Below are 23,804 nucleotides of genomic sequence, written 5' to 3' on the forward strand. Positions count from 1 at the left end.
ACGGTCCTCCCCGACTGAGCCGGAGACTCAACATCCGTAGCAGCCCCTGCTGCACCCCAGCCGCGATCGTCCCCGCCCCTCCCACTATCTCCCCGGTGTTCACCCCATTAAGGCCGTGTAATAGGAGGACCACCGGGTATCCTGCCCCCTCACGTGACCCCCTCTCAATTCCTTGGAGAGCAGCTCACGTAGCTACTCCCCTTTCCCCTCTTTGGACACCGTCAGGAGGACCTCTTCTTTTTTGGTCTCCCTGACCGTGCCCACTTTAACCCCTGTTCTCCCAGTTCCTACCACCTAGCGCACCCTTCTGAGAGTGTTCAGGTAGATAGTTCCCTCCTTCAAGGTCATGAAGATTATCTCCTCCTCCCTGGAGGCGGCCACCTTCTTCCCCCCCCCCCCCCCCCCAGTCCTGTTCCCCGGTAGATAGAAGAGGAATGTGACCCTGCTCCCATCCGCCGTCAGTTCGCTTAGCTTTCGAAGCTTTCCAAGATCCGACCCCGGAATCTGGGTAACGACCATCCTCGCCCTTCCCTTCCCCTGCACAGTTCTCTCCAGATCTTTCAGCGCTCCATAGACTGTTTCCGGACCCAGGTCCTCTCACAGGTGGCGATAAAACACAAAGTGCTTCATTGTCTCCGTCCTACCCCCCTGCGCAGCCTGCACCACTGTACAAGGGCATTACGCCTGCGTGGTCCTCCCCCAGCTCCCTTAACTCCGGAAGCAGGGCCAGCACCCTCTCCTTCAGGGGGCTCTTCCCCTCCTCCACGATCACCGCCAGGTCACTATGGTATCCCTCCGCCAGGGGATTCCCGTGGACCACCCCCGTCTGCAGGAACGAACCCGCATTTTAGCGCTTCCGGATCGTCGCAAGCAGCTCCCTCTCCATCTCTGTTTGGGGCGACGCAAGTGGCCGTCTTGGTCGCCACTCTGCCCATCCTCTCCATAGCCGCCACTCTCTCCTTGCGAACCGCATTTTCCACTTTCAACTCCTCCTCTCCCTTCTGCTCTCCTATCCCCTCCGCAGCACTGTCGCGGCTTGTAAATGGGCTTGAAGATGCGCTCAAGCTCCTCTATCCTCTCGACTGCATCCTTTATAAGCGACCTCACCTCCATTCTGGACAGAGAGGTGTTCTTCTCTGCCCTCTTCCACTTGCCCTTCTGGCTTGAAATGCTAATTGGCGACGGCATCTCCACAGAGAAAGCGAGGAAGAACTCCTCCCTTTCCACGACGTTCGCACCCCTTGTGATGCCCTCCATACAAGGCAGCGCCTCGTATGAGGCCAGCGACCTCCACTCTCCCGGCTCCGCACCCTCGTCCTTCCTCTCCTTTTTCTTCCCCTCCTCTTCTTCCCCATTAGGAGGTATCCGCTGCACTTTACGGTTCTTTACGAACCCCTTCTCTCCGTTCTCCAACTCGCTCCAACTCGTTTGACAGCCCCTTTTCTGCCCTCTCACCAAGTGATTCTGGCCCCTCCAAAATCCGTGGAGCCTGCGCCGGCCAACAGGGCTTTGACTCGGCGGAGCCGACGGCGGGATTCTTCCCTTCCTGAAGCACCAGTTTCTATAACCTACTCTCCATATTAATGAACTAGTCAAAACAAATTAAGGACAACTTCTAAAAATTTTCATAAAATTAATTGTACAATTTTTTTAATGTAACAAATGTCGGATTTCTTTAGAAAACATCAAGCTTTATCATAGCGTTTAGTTTTTAAAAATTTAACAGATAGATAATGATTTATTAATGAATAACTGAGAGTATTACATTGTTAAGAAAGTATATTCTTAGCAAAAATTTAACAAAATAAAAAACAAGCAATAAACAAAACAAAAATTAATAATGGGTGTGTCCGCCTTGGGCTAATCGAACTTCTTGACAACGTCTGGGCATAGAGTTCACTAGGTTTTCAATCATTTCTCTCGAAATGTTATCCCATTCTGCTTGGAGCATGTTTGCCAGGTCATTTAAATTTTCAGCAGCCGGACGATTTAAACTTCTTTGAAGAACATCCCAAAGATGTTCTATGAGATTTAGGCCTAGGGAATTGGCTGGCCACTCTAAAACCTCAATATTCTGTTCATGAAGGTATTGTATCACTAGTCGGGCGTGTGGGGTCTTGCATTATCTTATTGAAGGACAAAGTCTGGACCCTCTTCTGCCGCAAATGGGATGATGTACGGTTATACAATGTCCTTCAAGTACCGACGAGTATTCACTATTCCATCCCGAACGATATGCAAGGCGGTGCATCCCGTTAAGAAAATGCCTCCCCAGACCATAATGGAGCCCCCTCCGAAATGGACAGTTTCTCTCACATTTGATGGTAAATACCCTACGTCCTCACCTCTACGTCTCCATACTCATACACGTGCATCGTTATGGTTAAGTCGATATCTTGACTCATCTCTAAAGAAAACATGTCCCCGTTGTTCCATGTCCCAAGCAATATGCTTTCTGGCAAAATTTAATCGCGCTCTGTGATGCTTATGGGTTAACTGTGGCCTTACAGCTCTTATTCTGGATCGTAAATTGACGTCGTGAAGCCTGTTTCTTACAGTTTGGGTGGGTATTCGCCTTCCCGTAGTGCCAAAATGGATGTCAGCAATATTTCTTGCTGTTCGCGTTATATTTTGAAGTACTGACCTTACTAAATTGCGGTCTTCATGAGGTGTCGTTATTCTTTGTCTAGCAAGGTAAGGTCTTCCAGTGACTATACCAAACTCTCTGTGCCGGCTAAGAAGTCTAGAAATTACCGAATGGCTTCTTTGAAGTTTTCGGCCAATGCTCGAAACAGAGTAACCTTCTTGAAACACAGTAACTGCTCTGACCACTTCATCTCGATTCAAAAGTCTTCTTTGGGCAACAGGCCTTCTTAAAGCGAGTTAACTTCGCGACCTCGCGGTGAGCGTTAAAAAAAAAAAACTATTTTTACTAACACTAATTTATTTAACAGAAAATCACTACAAAACTACCCTTAACACGAACTTCACGTACATAACTTCGAACTGCTACAGAACTCAACTACTGACTAACTGCTAAAGATTAAAGTCCCTATTTAAATTGGAATAAATGTTGGCTCAGCACTAAAGTCTCTGGGTATGCATTAGTCACAATGTAACTCCTTCCCCCTGAGTTCCAAGTTCCTGGTTATCCTGGAAGTTGGATGGCCTCCCTTTGGTTTAGTGCTTGTGGTTTTGTCTTCTTATGCCGAAGTATCCATTTCCACAGAATGGCACAACATCCTCCAACTATTGCATTGTAAACTAATATTGCCCAGATGCTGGGTACTGTTGAAACTTCTCCAAAAGGCATTAGGGATGAACCTTGCGTGTGTTCTATCTCCTGTCTCAATTGTTGGAGTTCGTCTAGTTTGATTGCTGGTAGGTGTAAACTTAAGTTCAGCAATGTCGGGGGTGCACTGTGTTCCTCCTTTAGGTCAGGGAACAGCATTGGTTGGGGATGGTCCTTGGTAGTTATGATTTCGTTGTTTATGGTTTTCCCGTCGATATCAATGCGGCATCCTTGGGGAAAGTCTAACATGTATGTTCCCAAAAGTTTCCTTGTTTCGGTAGTTGCTCCTGGGCACGATGTATGTATTAAAGTTTCGTTTGGACATACCACTATCCATTTGTTAGTCTGATCCAACTGTTCCACTACTAGTTTAGGTATTTCTATTCAAGTTTGCTTACATACTAATGTCCTTCTGTCCATGTTTAAAAGTCTTATCTCACAAGGGGCACTTTCACTTACTATTTCTATGCTATTCTTATTACATAAGTACAAGTTTGGTAACATTATTTTACAAATTTTGTTATAATGAGCAAAGTGCAACTGGTTCGTCACCACGAATTTATTTTGAGGAATAACCACCTTGAACTGACTCCCTGTATACATCGGGACTGAGTATAGGTGGTAATAATCGAATACTTCTTCGCGAACTATCGGTACATGCAATATGTACATTATCTTATTGTTAACGATGAAGCATTCTATCTCAATGATTTTTTCAAATATAGGCATGTTTTCCATTGTTACCTGTATCGGGGTTTGATTAATATTTATTTCATTTTGAAGTGTTTTTAATTCGGAATACAGGTCTTTCAATTCAATTATACTAGGGTGCATCATCCCTGTTCTGGCAAACACTAATGAGTTGGCTGCGTCTTGTAATATGGCATTAATAATTTCATACATATTTATTATTTCATTAATTATTTCCTTCAAGAATGTGCAGCTCCTACCGTTTCCTATTTCCATAATGTATGGTAATACCTGATTGAACTTTGCCTCAATTAATTTGTCATTTTCGTACAATTGCCTAATGGTATTGTTGAATTTTTCAATAGTTGAAACAATTATAGTTTTGTGAGCTAAAGTGGATTTCTGTAGGTTTCGTTGGTTAGTTTGGAGCTCTTTAATGAGTCTGTCGTATCTATCACCGTCAGATGCATCTAGGTTCCCTGTTATTCCTTTGAATATCGAGCCTATCCCATTAATTAACCCACGTTTTGCCCTGTGAGGATGGGGTATGATTTGTTTAAGGTTAGTTTCTGTTCGTCTTTGTATAAGATAAAGTATTGCCAAGAAATTTTTTAATTCGTCTAAGTATAGTTTGTAGTCCTTTGCTCGATGTATAGTTATGGTTAGGTTTGTAGTCCTGGTATGTAGTATATTCATCTGGTCAATGATGGGGTTAAAGTCATGGTAGTGTATTATTGTGTAGGTCTGATGTATCATTTTTGCTTTTTCTAGTTTTAGCGGTACCAGTCCGAGATTGTCGTTTAGTTTTTGTATCTGGACATTCCCAAATACGTTCGTGAGTAGTCTGAAACAATGATTGGTCCTTATACCTATATCTATTTTAATTAATATTAAATAATTTCAGATTTCTAGCTATATTAGAACCCCGTAAACTTTTAATAGGATTCTCACCGTAAATAACCTTGTAGACGTACTATCGGCCACAAAAGTGGTCGACCATGCTAAGGTTCAAAATCGCTTGATGCGTATTCCGAGCGAAGGCGCCTTATCAGTTCACAAAAAATGATCCACAATAAAAACGTTGTGTCGAGCGAATAAATTTAGAATTTTACATCTAATATCAAGTTTGCAAGGATATTTTCAGGCTGCTAATTTCAAATAAATCAATTCGGTTAGTAATTGTATGAAAACATCACTATATTAACATTGAATTTTGTAAATTGCAAAAGTTGATATGGCTATATAATTGTTTAAAATTAAAACTAAAAAAATACATGTTAAATTCAATTATAAACAAGACCAACAATTTATAAAACATTGTAGAACAACTTACTAAACTTCAAGACTCTTATTAACAATAATATTTTGCTGGGAATTAGAAATTAACTAGTCCGACTGTTTCCTACCTCTCATTTAACAATCAAATGATTTTTATGTCGCAAAAGGTCTTTAGACAAAAGATGACTTAAACAGCGTTTTTTGTAATGCGTACGTTAAAAGGAAAAATTTCAAGACACATTTTTTTCCGAAATACACTACGATCCAGAGAAAATAAACTTAAAATTTATATAAATAAATGACAAAATAAAAAATAAACAATTCTAATAGCGGATTACTCCCCCATTGGCATCGATGACATCTTGTAGCCTCCGGCCCATTAAACCCACAGGGTTTTGACACAAAGGTGAATCTCTAACCGCATTCCAGATTTGGTTGCAATGTGCCACCAAATCTTCGGTAGTACGTTCATTGTTATTGTGCCACCTTTGAACCATTAGGCCCCATAAATTTTCTATGGGGTTTAGGTCTGGTGAATATGCAGGCCAGGGAAGATTATTTATGTCTGGATGCTCGTGATACCAGTCATTCACGATGTTTGCGCGATGTATCCTAGAGTTGTCATCAACATAATTGATGACAGGCATTTCTGCCACAGGATACAAAGTACGAACAGAAGAAAGCATAACTTCGTCGAGCATCCGAACGTACTCAATAGAATTCGCCCTTGTTTCAAAACTTGCTAGTTCGCCGGGACTCAAAAATGTTATGCAGGCAAATTAGTTACCAATTAAGCTATACGATTATAAATTTTTGAGGCATAATAATTGCATTTTTTGCTTGGCACTCCAAGACCGGCTTAGCTTATTGAGAGAAAAAAGCAGGATTACTTCTTTTAAACTAAGACAAAAAATTCTATCTTGTGATACATCGTTATAAAGGGGTTATTAAGAACTTTTAAAAATCGCCAAAACATGGACAGGTCCGTATTTGGAAAACTCAAGTTGTTGTCTCATTATCTCAAAAGTTAAGGAACATTTAAAATTTTGAAATTTACTGGTTTGTAGACATAAGAAAACTACGAAGTTCTTGTATCAAACGTTTTGATGAAAAACCTTTAGTTATCGATTCATTTAGAAAATTAAATTCGACCTAATTTTAGTTTTTTCACACTCACAATTCAGAAACTAAAAATCATTCGACAACATTGTTTTCGGTTCTTAGAAGAGTATTAAATTTGGCACATTTCTTCCAATTTAACCGACTCTGTAACTCTTCCCGTTTAAGAGATAGCAATAATAGCACATCGAATTTAAAACACTCTGTATAACACAGCCGACATCTCACAGACTTTTCGCTCAACTCAAGATGAAATTCTTGCCAGAAGTAACAATATAAAAAAAAACGTCCCCAAATTTAAGCCAGTGATAAAGTTACCTTAATTGAAAAAAGACAATGTGATTACGTACCGTAATATTCAACTTACGACTAATTTCGGAAATATTATGGCCTTGTTTATATAAAAGTACTATATTATTTTTAATGTCTTTACTCAGATTCGGAGCCATTGCGCCTTAATGATAAACTGAGAAAATACCAAAAAATAAAATTGTTTCAATGAATTGGGCCAGCAATACATGTTTTTGTGCAAAATATTGATGTATATACACAAAAAGGAGGATCCAACAAAAAGTAATCTAGGTCAAGTGTGACAAAAAAAAGGTATCCGACCCACAGTACCGCAAGCGATTTTGATTTGAAACTGGTCGACCACTTTTGTGGCCGATAGTACATTAACTAAGCTACTTTTACGCTAACTTGTTCCGGGCGTATTATCAAAACTAAATCGTTGTCTAAATGGCCTTTTAATATTGTCCATATGGACTTTTCCATGGTTTGTGGTTGTTACTGTCTTTCGTTCAGGGTTTACCGTTAGTATTTTAGTGGGTTCTTTAAAAGGGTCTTTTAATTTCTGTCGAGCGTGTTGCCTAACGTATGTTCTGTCTCCGGGCTGAAATATGGGGGGTTTATCTCTGGTTTCGTTTCTTTTCTCGATTATTTCCTTTTTATTCTCGCTAAGTATTTCGTTTATTCTTTTGTACATTATTTTTGTCCTATCCTTATGGTCCGTCACGTAATTAGTCATCAAGGTTTTGTTTAGTTCTATGTTGAAGGGGTCCTCACATTCCATATGTCCATTAATAATTTCCATAGGTTTGAAATGTGGCGCTGAATGAATGGTGTGATTATATGCTAGAATTGCGTGTTTTAATTTCTTTTTCGTCGATGTCTTGCCCTATCCTTGATTATTTAGTAGACGCACGTGCTCGATTAATGTTGAATGTAACCTTTCTATCATGCCATTTGATTGTGGGTGTTCAGGAGAGCAGAAATGAATTTTTATCTTATGTAGCTCTAAAAGTTCCGTCAGCACCGTATTTTTGAATTCACTTCCATTGTCCGTTATTATTTTTCGTGGTATCCCGTGATGCGTAAAGAAGGTCATTAACCCGTCGGCCACCTCCGTCGCTTCTAATGAGTTTAGAGGGTATGCCTGTGCGTATTTGGAGAAGCTATCGATTAACGTTAAGAATTTTAGTTTGTCCATCGTGAAGGTGTCTATGTGAATTATCTCAAAGGGTTTGGTTGCCGTCGGTGTAACGTTGAATTCCATTTTCACTGGGTTTCTGGCATATTTACTTTTCTGACATATTTCACATAGGTTTATGTACTCCTGAATGGTTAATTTTAAATTTGGCCAATAATATTTTGTCTTAATTCTTTGCTCCGTTTCCTCTATCCCTCTGTGATTAGTTTTACCCTCGTGGTATGCCTGTATTACTTCCTTTATTTCGTCTTCTTCCACTACGTCTACAAGTTTAGTTGCGTATCTTTTAAATTTTAACGATGGCCACTTGAAGTTTTTCCTTAGGACTTCGCAGAATTTGGGATACAATTCCGCATTCTCAAAGTATAGCGAGTATAGCTTTTGAAAGTTAACGTGCTCTTTTATAAACTTCATGACGTCACGTTCAAAGTTTTCCTCTGATAGTTGTAACATATATCTTCTTTTTTTGCCAAATAATGTCACTAGTTTTGTCTTCGCCGGAGAATGTAAAACCGAAGAGATTATCACTTGATTGGCCCCGTAATTTACTGCTGAATCTATTATTGGTACTCCTACTATAGGGTCCTGTTCATCGTTGGTATGTACGGTTTGCCCATCTGTTTCTTCCTGAAGGTTTTCTGCTTTTTCTTCTTGCTGATCTAAGTCCGGATTGGCCACGACTGATATCGTATCCAGTTCCTGATTATTTGTCGTACTAGTCGTTGCTTCATTCTTTTTTATCTCTTCTAATTCTTTATTAAAATCTTCCATGTATTCTAAGAGGCTGTTGAATCCTTCCGTATCTTTTGTATGTAATTCAATTCGGCTAAGGGCATCGGCATTTGTGTTCAATTTTCCTTTCTTATAAATCACCGTGTAGTCGTATTCATCTAATTTGATTCTCCATCTGAGTAATTTGGAAGAGGGGTCCTTTGTATTGAATAGCCATTGTAAGGGTCTATGATCTGTGATAATGTTAAACTTGTTCCCGAATAAATATGGTCTAAAATGTTTTGTGGCCCATACTAGACAAAGGCATTCTTTCTCTGTAGTAGAGTACTTTTGTTCGGTTTCGTTAAGAGTTCGGGACGCATAGGCTATAGGGAGATCTTGTTCTATGGGTCCTTGTGAAAGTACGGCTCCCAATGCCACATTACTTGCATCGCACGTGAGATTGAATGTCTTAGTCATATCTGGGTATTGCAGAATAGGTTCATTAATTAACAAATTTTTACAAGTTTCGAAACAATCCGTAAATTCCTGATTATGCACGATCTTAGCCCCTTTTTTTAGGCATTTGGTTAAAGGTTTAGTTAGTTTTGCAAAGTTATTTATGAATCTTCGGTAATATCCGAGTAGTCCTAAAAATCCTTTGATCTGTTTGGTAGTTTCCGGTATAGGATAGTTTCTTATTGCAACAATTTTTTCCGGATTGGGTTTTACTCCCTCTGCTGTTATCACATGACCTACGTACGCTACTTCTTTCCTAAGGAATTCACTCTTGTCCAATTGTATTTTAAAATTCGACTCTCGTAGTCTGTTGAATACAGCCCTTAATCTTTCCATGTGTTCTTGTAAAGAGCTGGAAAATATAATAATGTCGTCCAGGTACACCAGGCATTTTTCATTTTGTATTCCCCTTAAAATGTTGTCCATTACTCGTTGGAAAGTGGCGGTGGCGTTTTTTAATCCAAATGGCATCCTGGTAAATTCGAAATGTCCCTGTTCCGTGCTAAAAGCCGTTTTCTGAATATCCTTTCTTCCATCTCTATTTGGTGGAAGCCACTAGCGAGATCCAAAGTAGTAAAATATTGGCATCTCCCTAGTTTGTCCAGCAGGTCCGTGATATTCGGAAGAGGATATTTGTCATCAATCGTTTTTTCGTTGAGTTTCCTGAAATCGATGCAAACTCTCCATTTCTGTTTTCCCGATGCATCTAATTTTTTCGGCACGACCCAAATTGGGGCAGACCATGGGGAGTTGCTGGGTCTGGTTATTCTTTGGCTCAACATTTTGTTTATCTGCGTTTCTACTTCCTTTTTGTGTACATAAGGGTAGCGGTACGTTTTAGTATAGATTGGGGATTCATCCGTAGTCCTTATTTCGTGCTTTATTCTATTTGTAAAAGTAAGCGGCATTCCTTCGTAATAGAATACATCTGCGAATTCTTTACATAATTTAAGTACCTTTTCTTTTTCTTCACTGTTGAGATGATCGGTTCTTATTTGAGCTGGGTCGAATTTTCGGTTATGATCGTAGTTTATCGTCATATTATTCACGTCTATTCGATCACCTTCTTCGAAATCCTCGACTTTAAAAGTATTTGAAACATCTAAGATTATCGGTTCATTCGTCATATTTAGTGCGGTCGTTATAGCTCTACCTTCTTTTGCTACTGATATACAATTCGGTATTTCGCATCCATTCAGTTTTTGATACGGTATAATTATTTGTCCGTTTAAAATATCCGTTTTTATTTCTATTATTTTTTCGCTTCTCGGTTCTATGGTTACATTGTTAAAGTTTCTTTTCGTTTTCCTAAATTGTAGATTTATTTTAGCGTAAGGTGTTATTAAATGTCCTGTACTATAGTCTAGCTTAGCCTGTAGAAATTTTAGATTATCCATCCCTATCAAACCATCGAACACATTGTGAAATTTGAATAGGTAAAATTTCATAAGAGCAGGTTTTGGAAGGTTAAATCATTTTGACACAGGAATTTCTGCACTGAATTGGTGAGTTGATTCCTGAAATACCGTAGAAACTATGATCGGTTCTCTTTTAATAGAGTCCGGGTAAAGTTTCTTAACTAGGTCGGGGTCCAAAAATGATTTACTAGCTCCGCTATCGATTAATAATTTCATGCCGTGTTCGGGGAGTATTACATATGAGAGTTCACTACCATTCTTATTGTTTAAAAATATTAATTCGGGTCTTACGTTCGACCGTTGACCTGGCTGGCTACGATAAAATCCGCGTCAGCGTCTGTTGGTTCGTTCGAGTAATAAATATCGGATTGAGTCTGGTGAGTCTCATGTTTCGTCGGGTATTCGGTTCCCGGGCAATTACTCTGTGTTTTGTCTATGGTGTCTGAGGTGTAGAGTTCCTCAACGATAAAGTTGGGTCTTTGGTTATTATTTTGTTGGAATGTATTTCGTGGACGTGGGTTGTTTTGAAAATTTGGTCTATATGTGTTATTGGTTTGTCTGGTAGACATGCTCATGGGTGTAGGGTTAGGTAGGGGTTTATTCTGGTTGGGTCGAAAAACGTTGGTGGTTGGTCTTTGTCCGAACTCTCTTGAGTTATTTGAGAATTGGGGTCTTTGACCGAAAGGGGGTGGTGAATACGTTTGTCCAAAATTGGGTCTGTTAAAATTAGGTCTTTGAAATTGGGTATTATGATTGTTATGATTATAGTGTGAATGTGGTTGGAATCTAGGTGAAGGCGAAAATGGTTTAGTTGGGGGTTTTGGTCTAGTACTCGATCTCAAATAGTTAATATTATCTTCTTCAGTTACGAACTGAAGGGCTTCGGGCAGGTCCCTTGGACGCATGCATCTGATAGTGGTGCCTAAAGGTTCCTTTAGTCCCGATAAGAAAGTTTTTAACGCTCGTTCGCTAGTTCATTGTACAGATTCCTTTTCAGATTTCTTCCTTGTTCTGTGGTTTCATGAATATTGATGTAGGAACAAAGTAAATTTAGAATATGTAAGACATTATCATAGAATTGACTTGGACTTTCGTTTTGCTATTGTCTAAGCATAACCAAATCTCTATTGAGACAAACCTCATCCCTCTGGTCCGTGAAATGTCTACTTAGGGTGGCTTTTAATTCCTCCCAAGTGGTCACATTTTACGTTCCCAGGATTAGTTTGGCATTACCTTTTAATTTTCCTATTATACAGTTTAATAAATATACGATTCTAAAATGGTTAGGTTGTTGCACATCATAAAAGGTATCAATTACTGATTGACACACACTTAAATATCTACCCAAGTCGTTTGGATTGCCATCGAACTCAGGAATGCAATTCAAATATTCCGGCCTAAATTCTGCCATTTTATTTTTATTATTATTCTGATTACTATTATTAGTTTTATTACTGTTATTATTCCTAAACACTCCCGATTTTTGTGAAGTGGAGTCAGTAGAAGGTTTTAATTGAAGAGCAGCTAATCTATTTAATAATTCCTCAACTTCGCTCATAAAAATATTAATCAGTTGCACTTACCCCAATAAAATTATGAACTTCAGATTCATACTCTAGAACGGGTGGTGCTTCTCTCGATCCTCTTGTCTTGGTTGTGGTGGTTCTATTCGTCGTGGTTAGTTCGTCCCGTAAATTCGGTACGAGCCTAAAACGAATCCGTACGTCTGCGCCAGTTAACTTCGCGACCTCGCGGTGAGCGTTTTAAAAAAAAAAACTATTTTTACTAACACTAATTTATTTAACAGAAAATCACTACAAAACTACCCTTAACACGAACTTCACGTACATAACTTCGAACTGCTACAGAACTCAACTACTGACTAACTGCTAAGGATTAAAGTCCCTATTTAAATTGGAATAAATGTTGGCTCAGCACTAAAGTCTCTGGGTATGCATTAGTCACAATGTAACTAGCGTCAAAATTCATCGAAATTTCTGTTAAAACACTCTACTGCAATGAACAGTACGAAACAGCGACTAAGTGTTATTTTCCATATTTTGTAAAATAGGAATTTATCTCTATTTTAGAAAACAATGCGAACAAAAAATTGTTTTTTTTCATTCTCTAACTTTGATATTGATAAGATACAAGCACCTAAATAGTATTTAAGGGAAATTCTTATAAAGGTAAAAAATTGCAAACATATTAAAAAGTGGTTCTTAATTCGTTTTGACTAGTTTAACAAAACTTTCTTCTTTTCCGGATTAGGACAACCTAAGATACTCCAAAGAATAGACTTGGAGAGGAGTAGGTAAGTAGGAAAAGTTTGCACTTGGGAGGTAAGTACAGTTTCAGCTAAGGCAACCACGAGCTCGCCAGGCCCGTGTCCACAGTGTGATGCCCTTCGAGATCTCTCGGGACTTCCTCCCAGCCTTGCATTCTATGGGCACGACCTACCTCATGAATTGGCAGGCTTTATAGTGCCCTCACTACGGAACCCCTAAGGATCCGAGCTCACCTAATCCATCCCGACGTCGACCGCATCCTTGCCGCCTTCAACGTTACCAACCATGTCTACGGTGTGATTTTTGGATAGGGCGGTTAAAGGACGCTCCGAACAGTGGAATTTGGACAGAATTATGGGTAAGTTGGAAGAAACTGCACCTTGGGATATAGGTACAATTCCAGCTAGGTATCCGCAGACTCGCCAAGCCCGTGTCCACAATATGAACTTATTTGGGACCTCTCGGGACTGGGTTTCCCCCCAGCCTTCCATCTCTTGGGCGTGCACAACACCTCGAGAATTGGGAGATGGCCTCACCACGCGATCCACAAAAATTCCCGTTTACCCAGTCCACTCACGCACCAAAAACATCCCTGCCCAAGATGCCCAAGCCCACAAGATGGTTACAGTATACTAAGTTGGTCCACACAGAGGTTTTCTTTCCGGACTAGTAGTTTTTTAGGCTACAGCCTTTTCTTATCACCTCTACTAACCAGTGACCTCCAATGAAGTCCTGGCGACTCCCTATCCGCCACCCGAGGGATGCGCCCGATAGATTGCTCAATCCACGGAATTTGTTTAGGTCTATTGAGTGTTGTACGAATCCTAACAACTATATGTTCGGACACTAATTTTTTTTTAGATAACGGCATAAATCTGGACTAAATTATTATTGATTTTTTTTGTGAATGAAGAGGAATTAACTGCCTCATGTAAAACTTATTTATTACAAATTATAACAAAAGACACAACTCAGTACTTAACCATAATAAATAAACTTATTTACTGTTAAAATCGCTTCACAACTAATAATTCGGACAGTGCTATCTTAATAAGAAGTTACATCTCCTTTGGCTTTAATTACAGACTCAATTCTTGCTGGCATTGTAGAGACAAGTTTCCTACAGAATATGGGTGTAATATTATCCCAAATTTCTTTTATTTTTTGCTGCAAATCTTACTGTGTTCGAGCAGGATCATTGCGTATTTTCTTTTTTATTTCATGCTATACATTTTTAATGATTAGGTCTGGACCATTCGCCGGTCAGTTTAATGTGATGACATGACGATCTGACAACCATTTTTGTGTACTTTTGGCTGTATGGCATGAAGCCCAGTCCTGTTGAAATATATAATCTCCATCAGGATGTAAGTCATATATACTTGGCAGTAAGCTTGTTTCCAATAATTCTTGATATTTGTGAGCTTTAACCAGTGTTCTTTAAGAATGATAACCTTCCTAAGCCATTTGCTGACATACAGCCCTATGTGATTTGTCCGTGAGGAAATTTTACGACGCGAGTTATGTTTCGTGCAACCGAAACAGTCTTTTTAAAAAAAACTTCACAACACTAAAACTTATTTTCCAATTTTATTAAATTCAACTTAAGGACTACTTGACAATTTAAAGAACGAGCTTCTAATGAATACCGACATATAGATGACTAAACTATTTATTATAATTTCTTGTCTTGTCAGCAATATAGCAATAACGCAGCAGGCTTTGGCATTGTCGAGACATTTCCATGATATAACTCGCGTTTCAAATAATCTTTATGGAAAGCTTTTTTTAAGACCGTATTAATCTTTTTCTCATATCCCCAACGCACACATCAAACTTTGCTGCATCGCTGAAAACCACTTTATTCAATTCATCCAGTGTCCATTGTGCCTTTTCTTTTGCTCATGACAAACGTTTCTTATTTTGAAGGTTTGTTAACAGCGGCTTCTCCTTAGCCTAGTATTTTGAAGTGAATTACCAAACTAGAAATAATAACTAAAAAGGTGTACTTTATAAAAATGAAGTCTTGACTATGAACGTACTTTCTGCAACATTCTCGTAAATATTTAGGTCCGTTACGGCATTCCACAGTGACGTTACCTCACGCAAAGTTGCCCTTCGTGAATTTTTACATATTTTTACCAATTGTCTTTGGTCTCTAGCAGTGACACGTTTTGGACGACCGGTACTTTTTCCTTTGATACTAAAATTAGAAGATTTCCCAAAGCTTTTAATAATGTCAGCCACTGTAGATTTAGCTAAATTAAGAGTTCCGGCTATTTTTCGCATTGAATTGCCTTTATGGTATTCTTGAATAACAAGTTCTTGAATTTTTAATACAGTTGGAGCCCCTCGAATCATCGCTTCGATTTTATTAGTTTGACAATTAATATTAACATTAGCGGAAGCATAACGTGGAAGAAAAATTCCATCGCCACCTTCGTAAATTACCCAAAATGACGAACTGTCCGAACTATTAGTTGTCAAACGATTTTAACAGTAAAAGAGTTTACTTATTATGGTTAAGTACCGAGTTGAGTTTTTTGTTATAATTTGTAATAAATAAATTTTACATTAGGCAGTTAATTCATTTTTATTCACAAATAAGATTAATAATAATTTAGTCCGGAATTATGCCATCATTTGACGAAAAAACCTGAGTGCCCAACATATAGTTATTAGGGCTCGTACAAACCCCTAGTATTTTCTTTTTCTAATTTCAAAGATGTAGAAAAATATAGAGTATTTCATTTAAAAAAACGTAAGTTTGCATTGTATTTTTTTTGGCGTACCCTGTATAAATGAGAATATTTTTAAAATATACCCTCTGAGATCTTGCATACGAATAAGTGTAAAATCAATTTAAATTAATGATTTTTAATAAAAACTATTAATAAAGTCGTAATCGTTCAAGATGCTTTTATTGGACTACCCTGTATACAAGGTGTCCCAGGTCAAAGTGTAAATATTTTAACCATAGATTCTACTAATGAAATAAATGATCGCTTTTCTGGGTCCATATCATTTTAGCCCAATAAAAATGAATAATTTTTTTTGTTTATTCGTGTATTCGTGGTACCAAGATGTTGATTAGACATGGCCTAATTCTTGATACGTCTAGTTAGTAATGGACTGAATGCTTGCGAAGGACCATCCTCAGTTCGCGGTCTCAGAGATACCGTGTTCGTGCAAATGAAGAAAACAAAAACCGTTTTTAACGGTAACTAAGGTTTATTGTTAATCAACAATTTTGAGTAATTTAGCAAAGGAGTAACAACTTTTCGTAACAAGTTAACTAGTGTACTAATTATCCATGTATAGGAACCATGAGTAAAGTAATCACGTACGAGTAACGTGGAAAGTACGGAGTTAAGAGTCGACGGAGACGCACAAGAAGAGAGCGATTTTTCTTCTTGCAAAATCTTAAATACTAAAGTTAATGGTAAAAGTACATAGGCGTACCAGAAACCAAGAGGTCATCATCGGCACTTCTTCTAGATCTGTCCTTGTAACTTGCCTAACTTTAACAGTATAATTGGGTTTTATTGGAGGGCGTTTAAGACCAAAATCGAGAACGTGTCTAAATTTTAGTATGCACAAAAGGTAGACGAGAAGTTTTATTACATAGTTAGTTTAAGATCAAACGAAATGCGGACCAAGATCTGGTCATACGGGCAAAGTGGCAAAAAAACGAGTAATGTTCATAGGCGTAGCACACGGGTTCCTTACATACTAGTCACAGATTTAATTCTAGGCTTAAGAAGAATACAACTTATCGAACTAATAGATTAAATCAATTATCGGATATTCTGTTAATTGCGGATTTTTTCTTTTTTTTTTAATTATTTTTCATTATTTATGTATATAAAGTATTATTTATATACAGGGTGGCTCATTGAAAACGAAACAGAGGCATTTGCGGGTACTTAGAAATGTATATTTGAAAAATGCTCGGACACGTAAACTTTATATTCGAGGGGGACACATTATAAACGTATACTCGCTCCTTTCACTTCAACAACCTAGCCGGGGTGAGTTAAACCCTTAAAATCTTAAATGGAAAGTATGGTCGAGTAGCACCTTGTTTGAAAGGTCTTTCGATTCTCGTTATAATGATACCCAAATTAACTAACTTTTATTCAGTAGTTTTCGAGAAATTTGGAAAAATGTGATTAAATTGCCAACAAGTGGAATGCTCTGTTAAAATCGTAAATTAGGAAAATAATCAGTAGTGACTATTAATTGTAAACTGACCAGATTAAGTTTAGTTGTACTATTTCACCAATTGTTATTGCTTTCGAATAATAAAAAAAAATCTACTACATCTTATCAGGTGGGTAGAGGAGGCAGAGGAAGTAGAAAAAGGCGAATGGAATTTAAACTTTGAATACATTTTAAAAAAAGAGAGATAAAATATCACCGCAGCTATTGCAGTGAAGTATTCAAATGTTAGATACCGAATAAACTTCAGCATCGAGTTTAAGTGAATTAAATTTGAAAATAGGAAAAATTTTACAATGGTGTATTCTGTAGAGGAAAGAGTGGAAATAATTTCTCTTTATTTCAAAAACGACGAGAGTGCTAATCACACTGCGGGTTTGTTCAATGAACAATATCCAAACAGACATGTTGGTAGAAAATACATTTTAGAGCTAGTTGCAAAATTTCGACTAACCGGATCAGTACTCAACAAAAAACGGGATCCTGAACGTGAATTTACAATTAGAAATGAAGCTGCCGAAATTGAAATCTTAGGACAAATAGCTTCAGACCCAACTTTGAGCACGAGGAAATTAGCTACAGTTAGTAACATCGCTAGAACAACTATTCAACGAATTTTGAAACATCATAAATATCATCCATACAAGATTCATCTAGTGCATCAATTGAATGAAGATGATTTTGATCGGCGGATGAAGTTTTGCGAACGTATGACTGCAAGGATAGCTGCTAACGGAAATTTTTTATTCAATATCTGCTTTTCGGATGAATGTACTTTTTTTCTAAACTCTACTGTCAATCGTCATAATTGTCGCTATTGGGCAGATAATAATTCCAGAATTTTTCACGCTGTCCACACTCAAACTCCCCAAAAATTAAATGTTTGGGCAGGTATTTTTGGGGACCGTTTGGTTGGACCAATCTTTCTTGATGGCAATCTGACAGGGGAGACGTATGTGGAATTACTGGGGAATACTGTTTATCTCTTACTCATTGACATTGTTGAACGTGATGACCGCTATCAAGACAACCAATTAGTGTTCCAACAAGACGAAGCTCCTCCACATTATGCACGACGTGTTAGGGAGTTTTTGAACAGAGAGTTTCCAGAACAATGGATTGGGCGAAGAGGTCCTATAGAGTGGCCGGCTAGGTCTCCAGACTTGACTCCGTTAGACTTCTTCTTATGGGGCCATTTGAAAAGCAAGATCTACGCAACAAAACCGGAGTCTCTGGAAGAATTGCGACGACGAATTGTTAATGAATGCCGTCTGATAACTCCACAGATGCTTCAAAATGTTAGGACTCGTTTTGAACAGAACTTATATTACTGTATGGAAGCTAATGGTGAACAGTTTGAGTATCTTATCAATTAAAAGAACTTTTGTTAATGTTTTACTATTAATTTTCCTAATTTACGATTTTAACAGAGCATTCCACTTGTTGGCAATTTAATCACATTTTTCCAAATTTCTCGAAAACTACTGAATAAAAGTTAGTTAATTTGGGTATCATTATAACGAGAATCGAAAGACCTTTCAAACAAGGTGCTACTCGACCATACTTTCCATTTAAGATTTTAAGGGTTTAACTCACCCCGGCTAGGGTGTTGAAGTGAAAGGAGCGAGTATACGTTTATAATGTGTCCCCCTCGAATATAAAGTTTACGTGTCTGAGCATTTTTCAAATATACATTTCTAAGTACCCGCAAATGCCTCTGTTTCGTTTTCAATGGGCCACCTTGTATATAAATATCTGCACTGTCTGCAAACTTTCGAGACCGTGGAGTGCATTGAAGTGATGGATGGGATAAAATAAATCTCAAAAACATAGTGGGATAATGAACAAATCATCTAATGAAACTAACCTTTTTTTTTATACAGAAAAGAAAAACTTTCATAGGTACCCAGCCTGATGCTCTGGCGACCGGGTTACGTTGGATTCATCCTTCTGAAGGAAGGATGCCTATCTATTAAAGAACTCCCCTCCTCGCCTGGTTCCCATCTGGTACCGCCGTACGGGCATTCCTTCAGGTGAGGGCGGATAAAAAATCTGCCTCCGTGTTTTCCCTGATGCATTAAATTATTTCATCGGAAGGGAACTTGTACCCTTCGTTGATAGAGAATTTTCTCAAGCATGATACTCTCTAAAATTTCCATTACTACTCTCCATGTTTTTTCATTTCGTAGTAGCAATCGTGGTACATTATCTTTGCGCACACGTACACCGCACTCCCTTTCCGCTTTAGTTCGTTGCTCCTCAAATTTTTTGCACTGAAAAATGGTATGTTCCGGGGTGTCAATTTCTATGCAAAACCAACACTCATCTGTATCTACTTTGTCAATCCTTTTCAGATACGTGCCAAAGACACCGTGCCCACTCATGACTTGTGCACTGTAGTAACCAATGTCTCCAAAATTTTCTCGTATACCAGGATTCCACATCTTGGACGAATATCTTCGCATGTCCTTTGTATAGGTTCCATCTTTCTTGCCAACCCTGTATGAGCGTCTTTTTAGCCTCTATCTTTGCCTCTTTATGTTTTCCCCACACATCCGCTCTCTCTTCTATCAGGAGATTAATCGGGGGCATGCGGGCGAGCATCTGCGCTGCCTCTAACGAAACTGTTCTGTACCCCCTTATAATGCAGATCGACAATCTTATATTTAGCTTATCGAGTTTGCAGAAGTGTGCCTTTTTCTTGGTTACGTGGCCCCAAACAGGTGCAGCGTACAAAGCAATTGATATGCCAACCGACGCTAAAGTCCTTCTTTTGTTTGTTGAGCAGCCTCCTGTCCTTGGCATTATTCTGCTCAGTGTGTTAATCACACCGTTAATTTTTTCCACTATTTTATGTACAAGAGTTCCAAAGTTTAAATCTCTTCCCACATACACTCCTAGGAGTTTCGCATGTTCACTATTATGTACAGGGTGTTCAAATAACGGAGGACGTCGGCTGTATCTGGGAAACTACTCATTATTGGATCTGGAGAAAAAAAATATTATAACTAAATAGGCCATGAGAAATCGCTGGAAAATATTTTCAAGTTCGTAACCATACCGTTAGGGGGCGTTTTTTACATGATAAATCAATAAAAGACGACTTTTAGTAAAATTTATCTGGAAAATGTATATTTTGAAAATTAAATATCAATTTTTGAGACAATATGTCACAACTTTTGTAGGAAGAGTTTTTTCAAATTTTTTGAAACTGAAGGGTGAGGGAAACTTCTAAGTCAGCTCAAAAAAATTCAGTTTTATCGACATTAGCTAAACATAAAACTACATTGTAATACCTCGTTGGAAAGGTCTTTTTGCAAGCTATGACGTGACAATTATTTCACTTCATGTTAATGTGACACAAATACCGTTAGGGGGCGCAATTTGAAAAATATGGTAATTTTTCAAGTTATTTTAGAAAACTTAAATGGAAGGGTATATCTTTTGTTGTACCATTCGAAAGAGCGTTAAATTCTGCTTAATATAGTCGAAACCCGATGCAAATATCTTTATGTGGTAGTAAATTATTGCAGTTTGAAAAAAGGGTTTTCTTACGCATGAAACAAACCAGCTTCGCTTATGAATCAAGTAGGCCGCGAGCGTATCTATGATCGCTACGTCAGAAATTTAAAACAAATGAATAGGCATTTCAATAAACACCATTTTTATCCATAAGATTATTATATTGACATTGATTTTGGTAAACGTTTTTGATCGTGATAAAAAAAATGCCAATTTCGAACGAGGAAGCTTTCGATATGCTTGCAGTTTATTTTGAATGTTTACAAAATTCAACAGTAGCGGCAAGGATATATGCGTTAAAATATCCAGAAAGAAGAAGTTATAAATCTAAGGCATTTAAGAATTTAGCTTTTCGTTTGCGATATTATGGTGTTAAATCCCAAAAGCACCGACGCCAAGGAAAAGGTCGCAATGAGAAAAACATAATAAATGTGCTGGCATGCATAGAACTTAATAGCCATATTAGCATTAGGACCATATCCCGAGACATGGGGATTTCTACTGGATCAGTATATAATATTCTAAAAGATCACAGGTTTGTGTTAATTTTTTTATTTTGCCATAGTTACAAAGTGTTTTTGAATTATAATTTCTTTTAGATTACATCCATATCATGTAGTTTTACATCAAGCTCTTTCAGAAGAAGATTTTGACAGACGCTTGGATTTTTGTCATTGGTTAATTAAAATGACCCAAGAGAATCAAAATTTTCTTTCAAAGATTTTGTGGACAGATGAAGCAATATTTAGAAGCAATGGTGGTGTGAATCTCCACAATATGCACTATTGGTCGCCAACTAATCCACACTGGATGCAAGAAGTGCATAATCAAGGACATTGGAGTATTAATGTATGGTGTGGGATAGTTAATGGAATGATTATCGGACCCTATTTTTTCGAAGAAACATTGAATGGCACTAGTTATTTACAGTTTTTGCGTAATGAGTTACCAGTGCTATTGGAAGAAATTGATCTTCAAACACGACGGGAAATATATTTTCAGCACGATGGTTGCCCAGCGCATTTTGCTCTTAATGTGAGAGAATTTCTGGATGTTACATTTCCCGGGAAGTGGATAGGCAGGGGAAGTTTATTTCCATGGCCGGCGAGGTCGCCAGATCTTACGTGTTTGGACTTTTATTTATGGGGTAGGTTAAAAGACTTAGTTTTTCAAAGAAGACCAACTACAAAAGAAGACATGAAAAATAGAATCCGAAATGCCGTAACATCAATCACCTTAGGAGAAATCCAAACTGCAATTTTTTCTACAAAAGAGCGACTTCGATTGTGCATTGAAAATAATGGGAAACAATTTGAGCATCTTAAAAATAATTAATTATTTTTTCATTTTAATGTTCTTCTTTTAATCTTAGTTATTTTTTTAAAGTGCTTTTGGGATTTAACACCATAATATCGCAAACGAAAAGCTAAATTCTTAAATGCCTTAGATTTATAACTTCTTCTTTCTGGATATTTTAACGCATATATCCTTGCCGCTACTGTTGAATTTTGTAAACATTCAAAATAAACTGCAAGCATATCGAAAGCTTCCTCGTTCGAAATTGGCATTTTTTTTATCACGATCAAAAACGTTTACCAAAATCAATGTCAATATAATAATCTTATGGATAAAAATGGTGTTTATTGAAATGCCTATTCATTTGTTTTAAATTTCTGACGTAGCGATCATAGATACGCTCGCGGCCTACTTGATTCATAAGCGAAGCTGGTTTGTTTCATGCGTAAGAAAACCCTTTTTTCAAACTGCAATAATTTACTACCACATAAAGATATTTGCATCGGGTTTCGACTATATTAAGCAGAATTTAACGCTCTTTCGAATGGTACAACAAAAGATATACCCTTCCATTTAAGTTTTCTAAAATAACTTGAAAAATTACCATATTTTTCAAATTGCGCCCCCTAACGGTATTTGTGTCACATTAACATGAAGTGAAATAATTGTCACGTCATAGCTTGCAAAAAGACCTTTCCAACGAGGTATTACAATGTAGTTTTATGTTTAGCTAATGTCGATAAAACTGAATTTTTTTGAGCTGACTTAGAAGTTTCCCTCACCCTTCAGTTTCAAAAAATTTGAAAAAACTCTTCCTACAAAAGTTGTGACATATTGTCTCAAAAATTGATATTTAATTTTCAAAATATACATTTTCCAGATAAATTTTACTAAAAGTCGTCTTTTATTGATTTATCATGTAAAAAACGCCCCCTAACGGTATGGTTACGAACTTGAAAATATTTTCCAGCGATTTCTCATGGCCTATTTAGTTATAATATTTTTTTTCTCCAGATCCAATAATGAGTAGTTTCCCAGATACAGCCGACGTCCTCCGTTATTTGAACACCCTGTACATTTCATTTTAGAATCTAATCATTTACAATTTTCCCTAAACTATGTGTGGTATAAGCGGGAGCAGTGCAGGGAGTAAGGGAGTAAGATATTAGGATAGGATTTATGTTTGGAGGTGTTCTAGGAGGGTGTTTGTGGGAGAATGGAAGCGCGACTGTCTAGTTTGTCTTGTTAGGCACAGTGGGATCAGTAGTACTAGATTGTGAGGATTGTTTAATTAATCTTATTTAGTATGTATCATTATTATTATACAGTACTGTTCCGAGCTAATCGAATACAAGAAAAACCACTCGAATTGACTACTACCTAAATCATGTCCATATCTGTTTCCCCTTCACACCCGCGCAAGAACAAGTGCCCGGTTAGTACAATTATATTTCTGATCGTGGAATCAATGTTTTAAAAAAATTAAAACTGTAGTCATTAGAGCGATACAAGATTCTTTTAAAACAACTACATCTACTTTGAACGTTAACTTATAACTAACTGTTGGTTTACATGGTTCTGCCTTTTATAATGATTATTTGCTGATATGACTAAACTTAGTATTCGTCATTTTGACACGTACAATAGATGATGAGTCATATCCGGATATTACAAAGTAAGGCGAAATAGCCATATAACTCCTCCCTCCTTAAGACTGAGAAAAGGTAGGTAACTTTTCGAGGGGTTGTAGTTCTATGCCTATTTGTACAAGTTTTTTGGTTATTTTAGACTTGCGGTAATAGCTATAACTATAGTAAAGAAAGATGCAAATAATTACTAGAACAACAATGATTATTAGTGTTGTAGAAATGCTTGTATTGATAACATCGAGTTTCTTTAATGAATGCGTTTTAAGGTTTTGAGCAATTTCTAAATTATTGCGAATATTGTCAAGATGTAGA

Source organism: Euwallacea similis, chromosome 5 (genome assembly GCF_039881205.1).
Source record: "Euwallacea similis isolate ESF13 chromosome 5, ESF131.1, whole genome shotgun sequence".
Lineage (NCBI taxonomy): Eukaryota > Metazoa > Arthropoda > Insecta > Coleoptera > Curculionidae > Euwallacea > Euwallacea similis.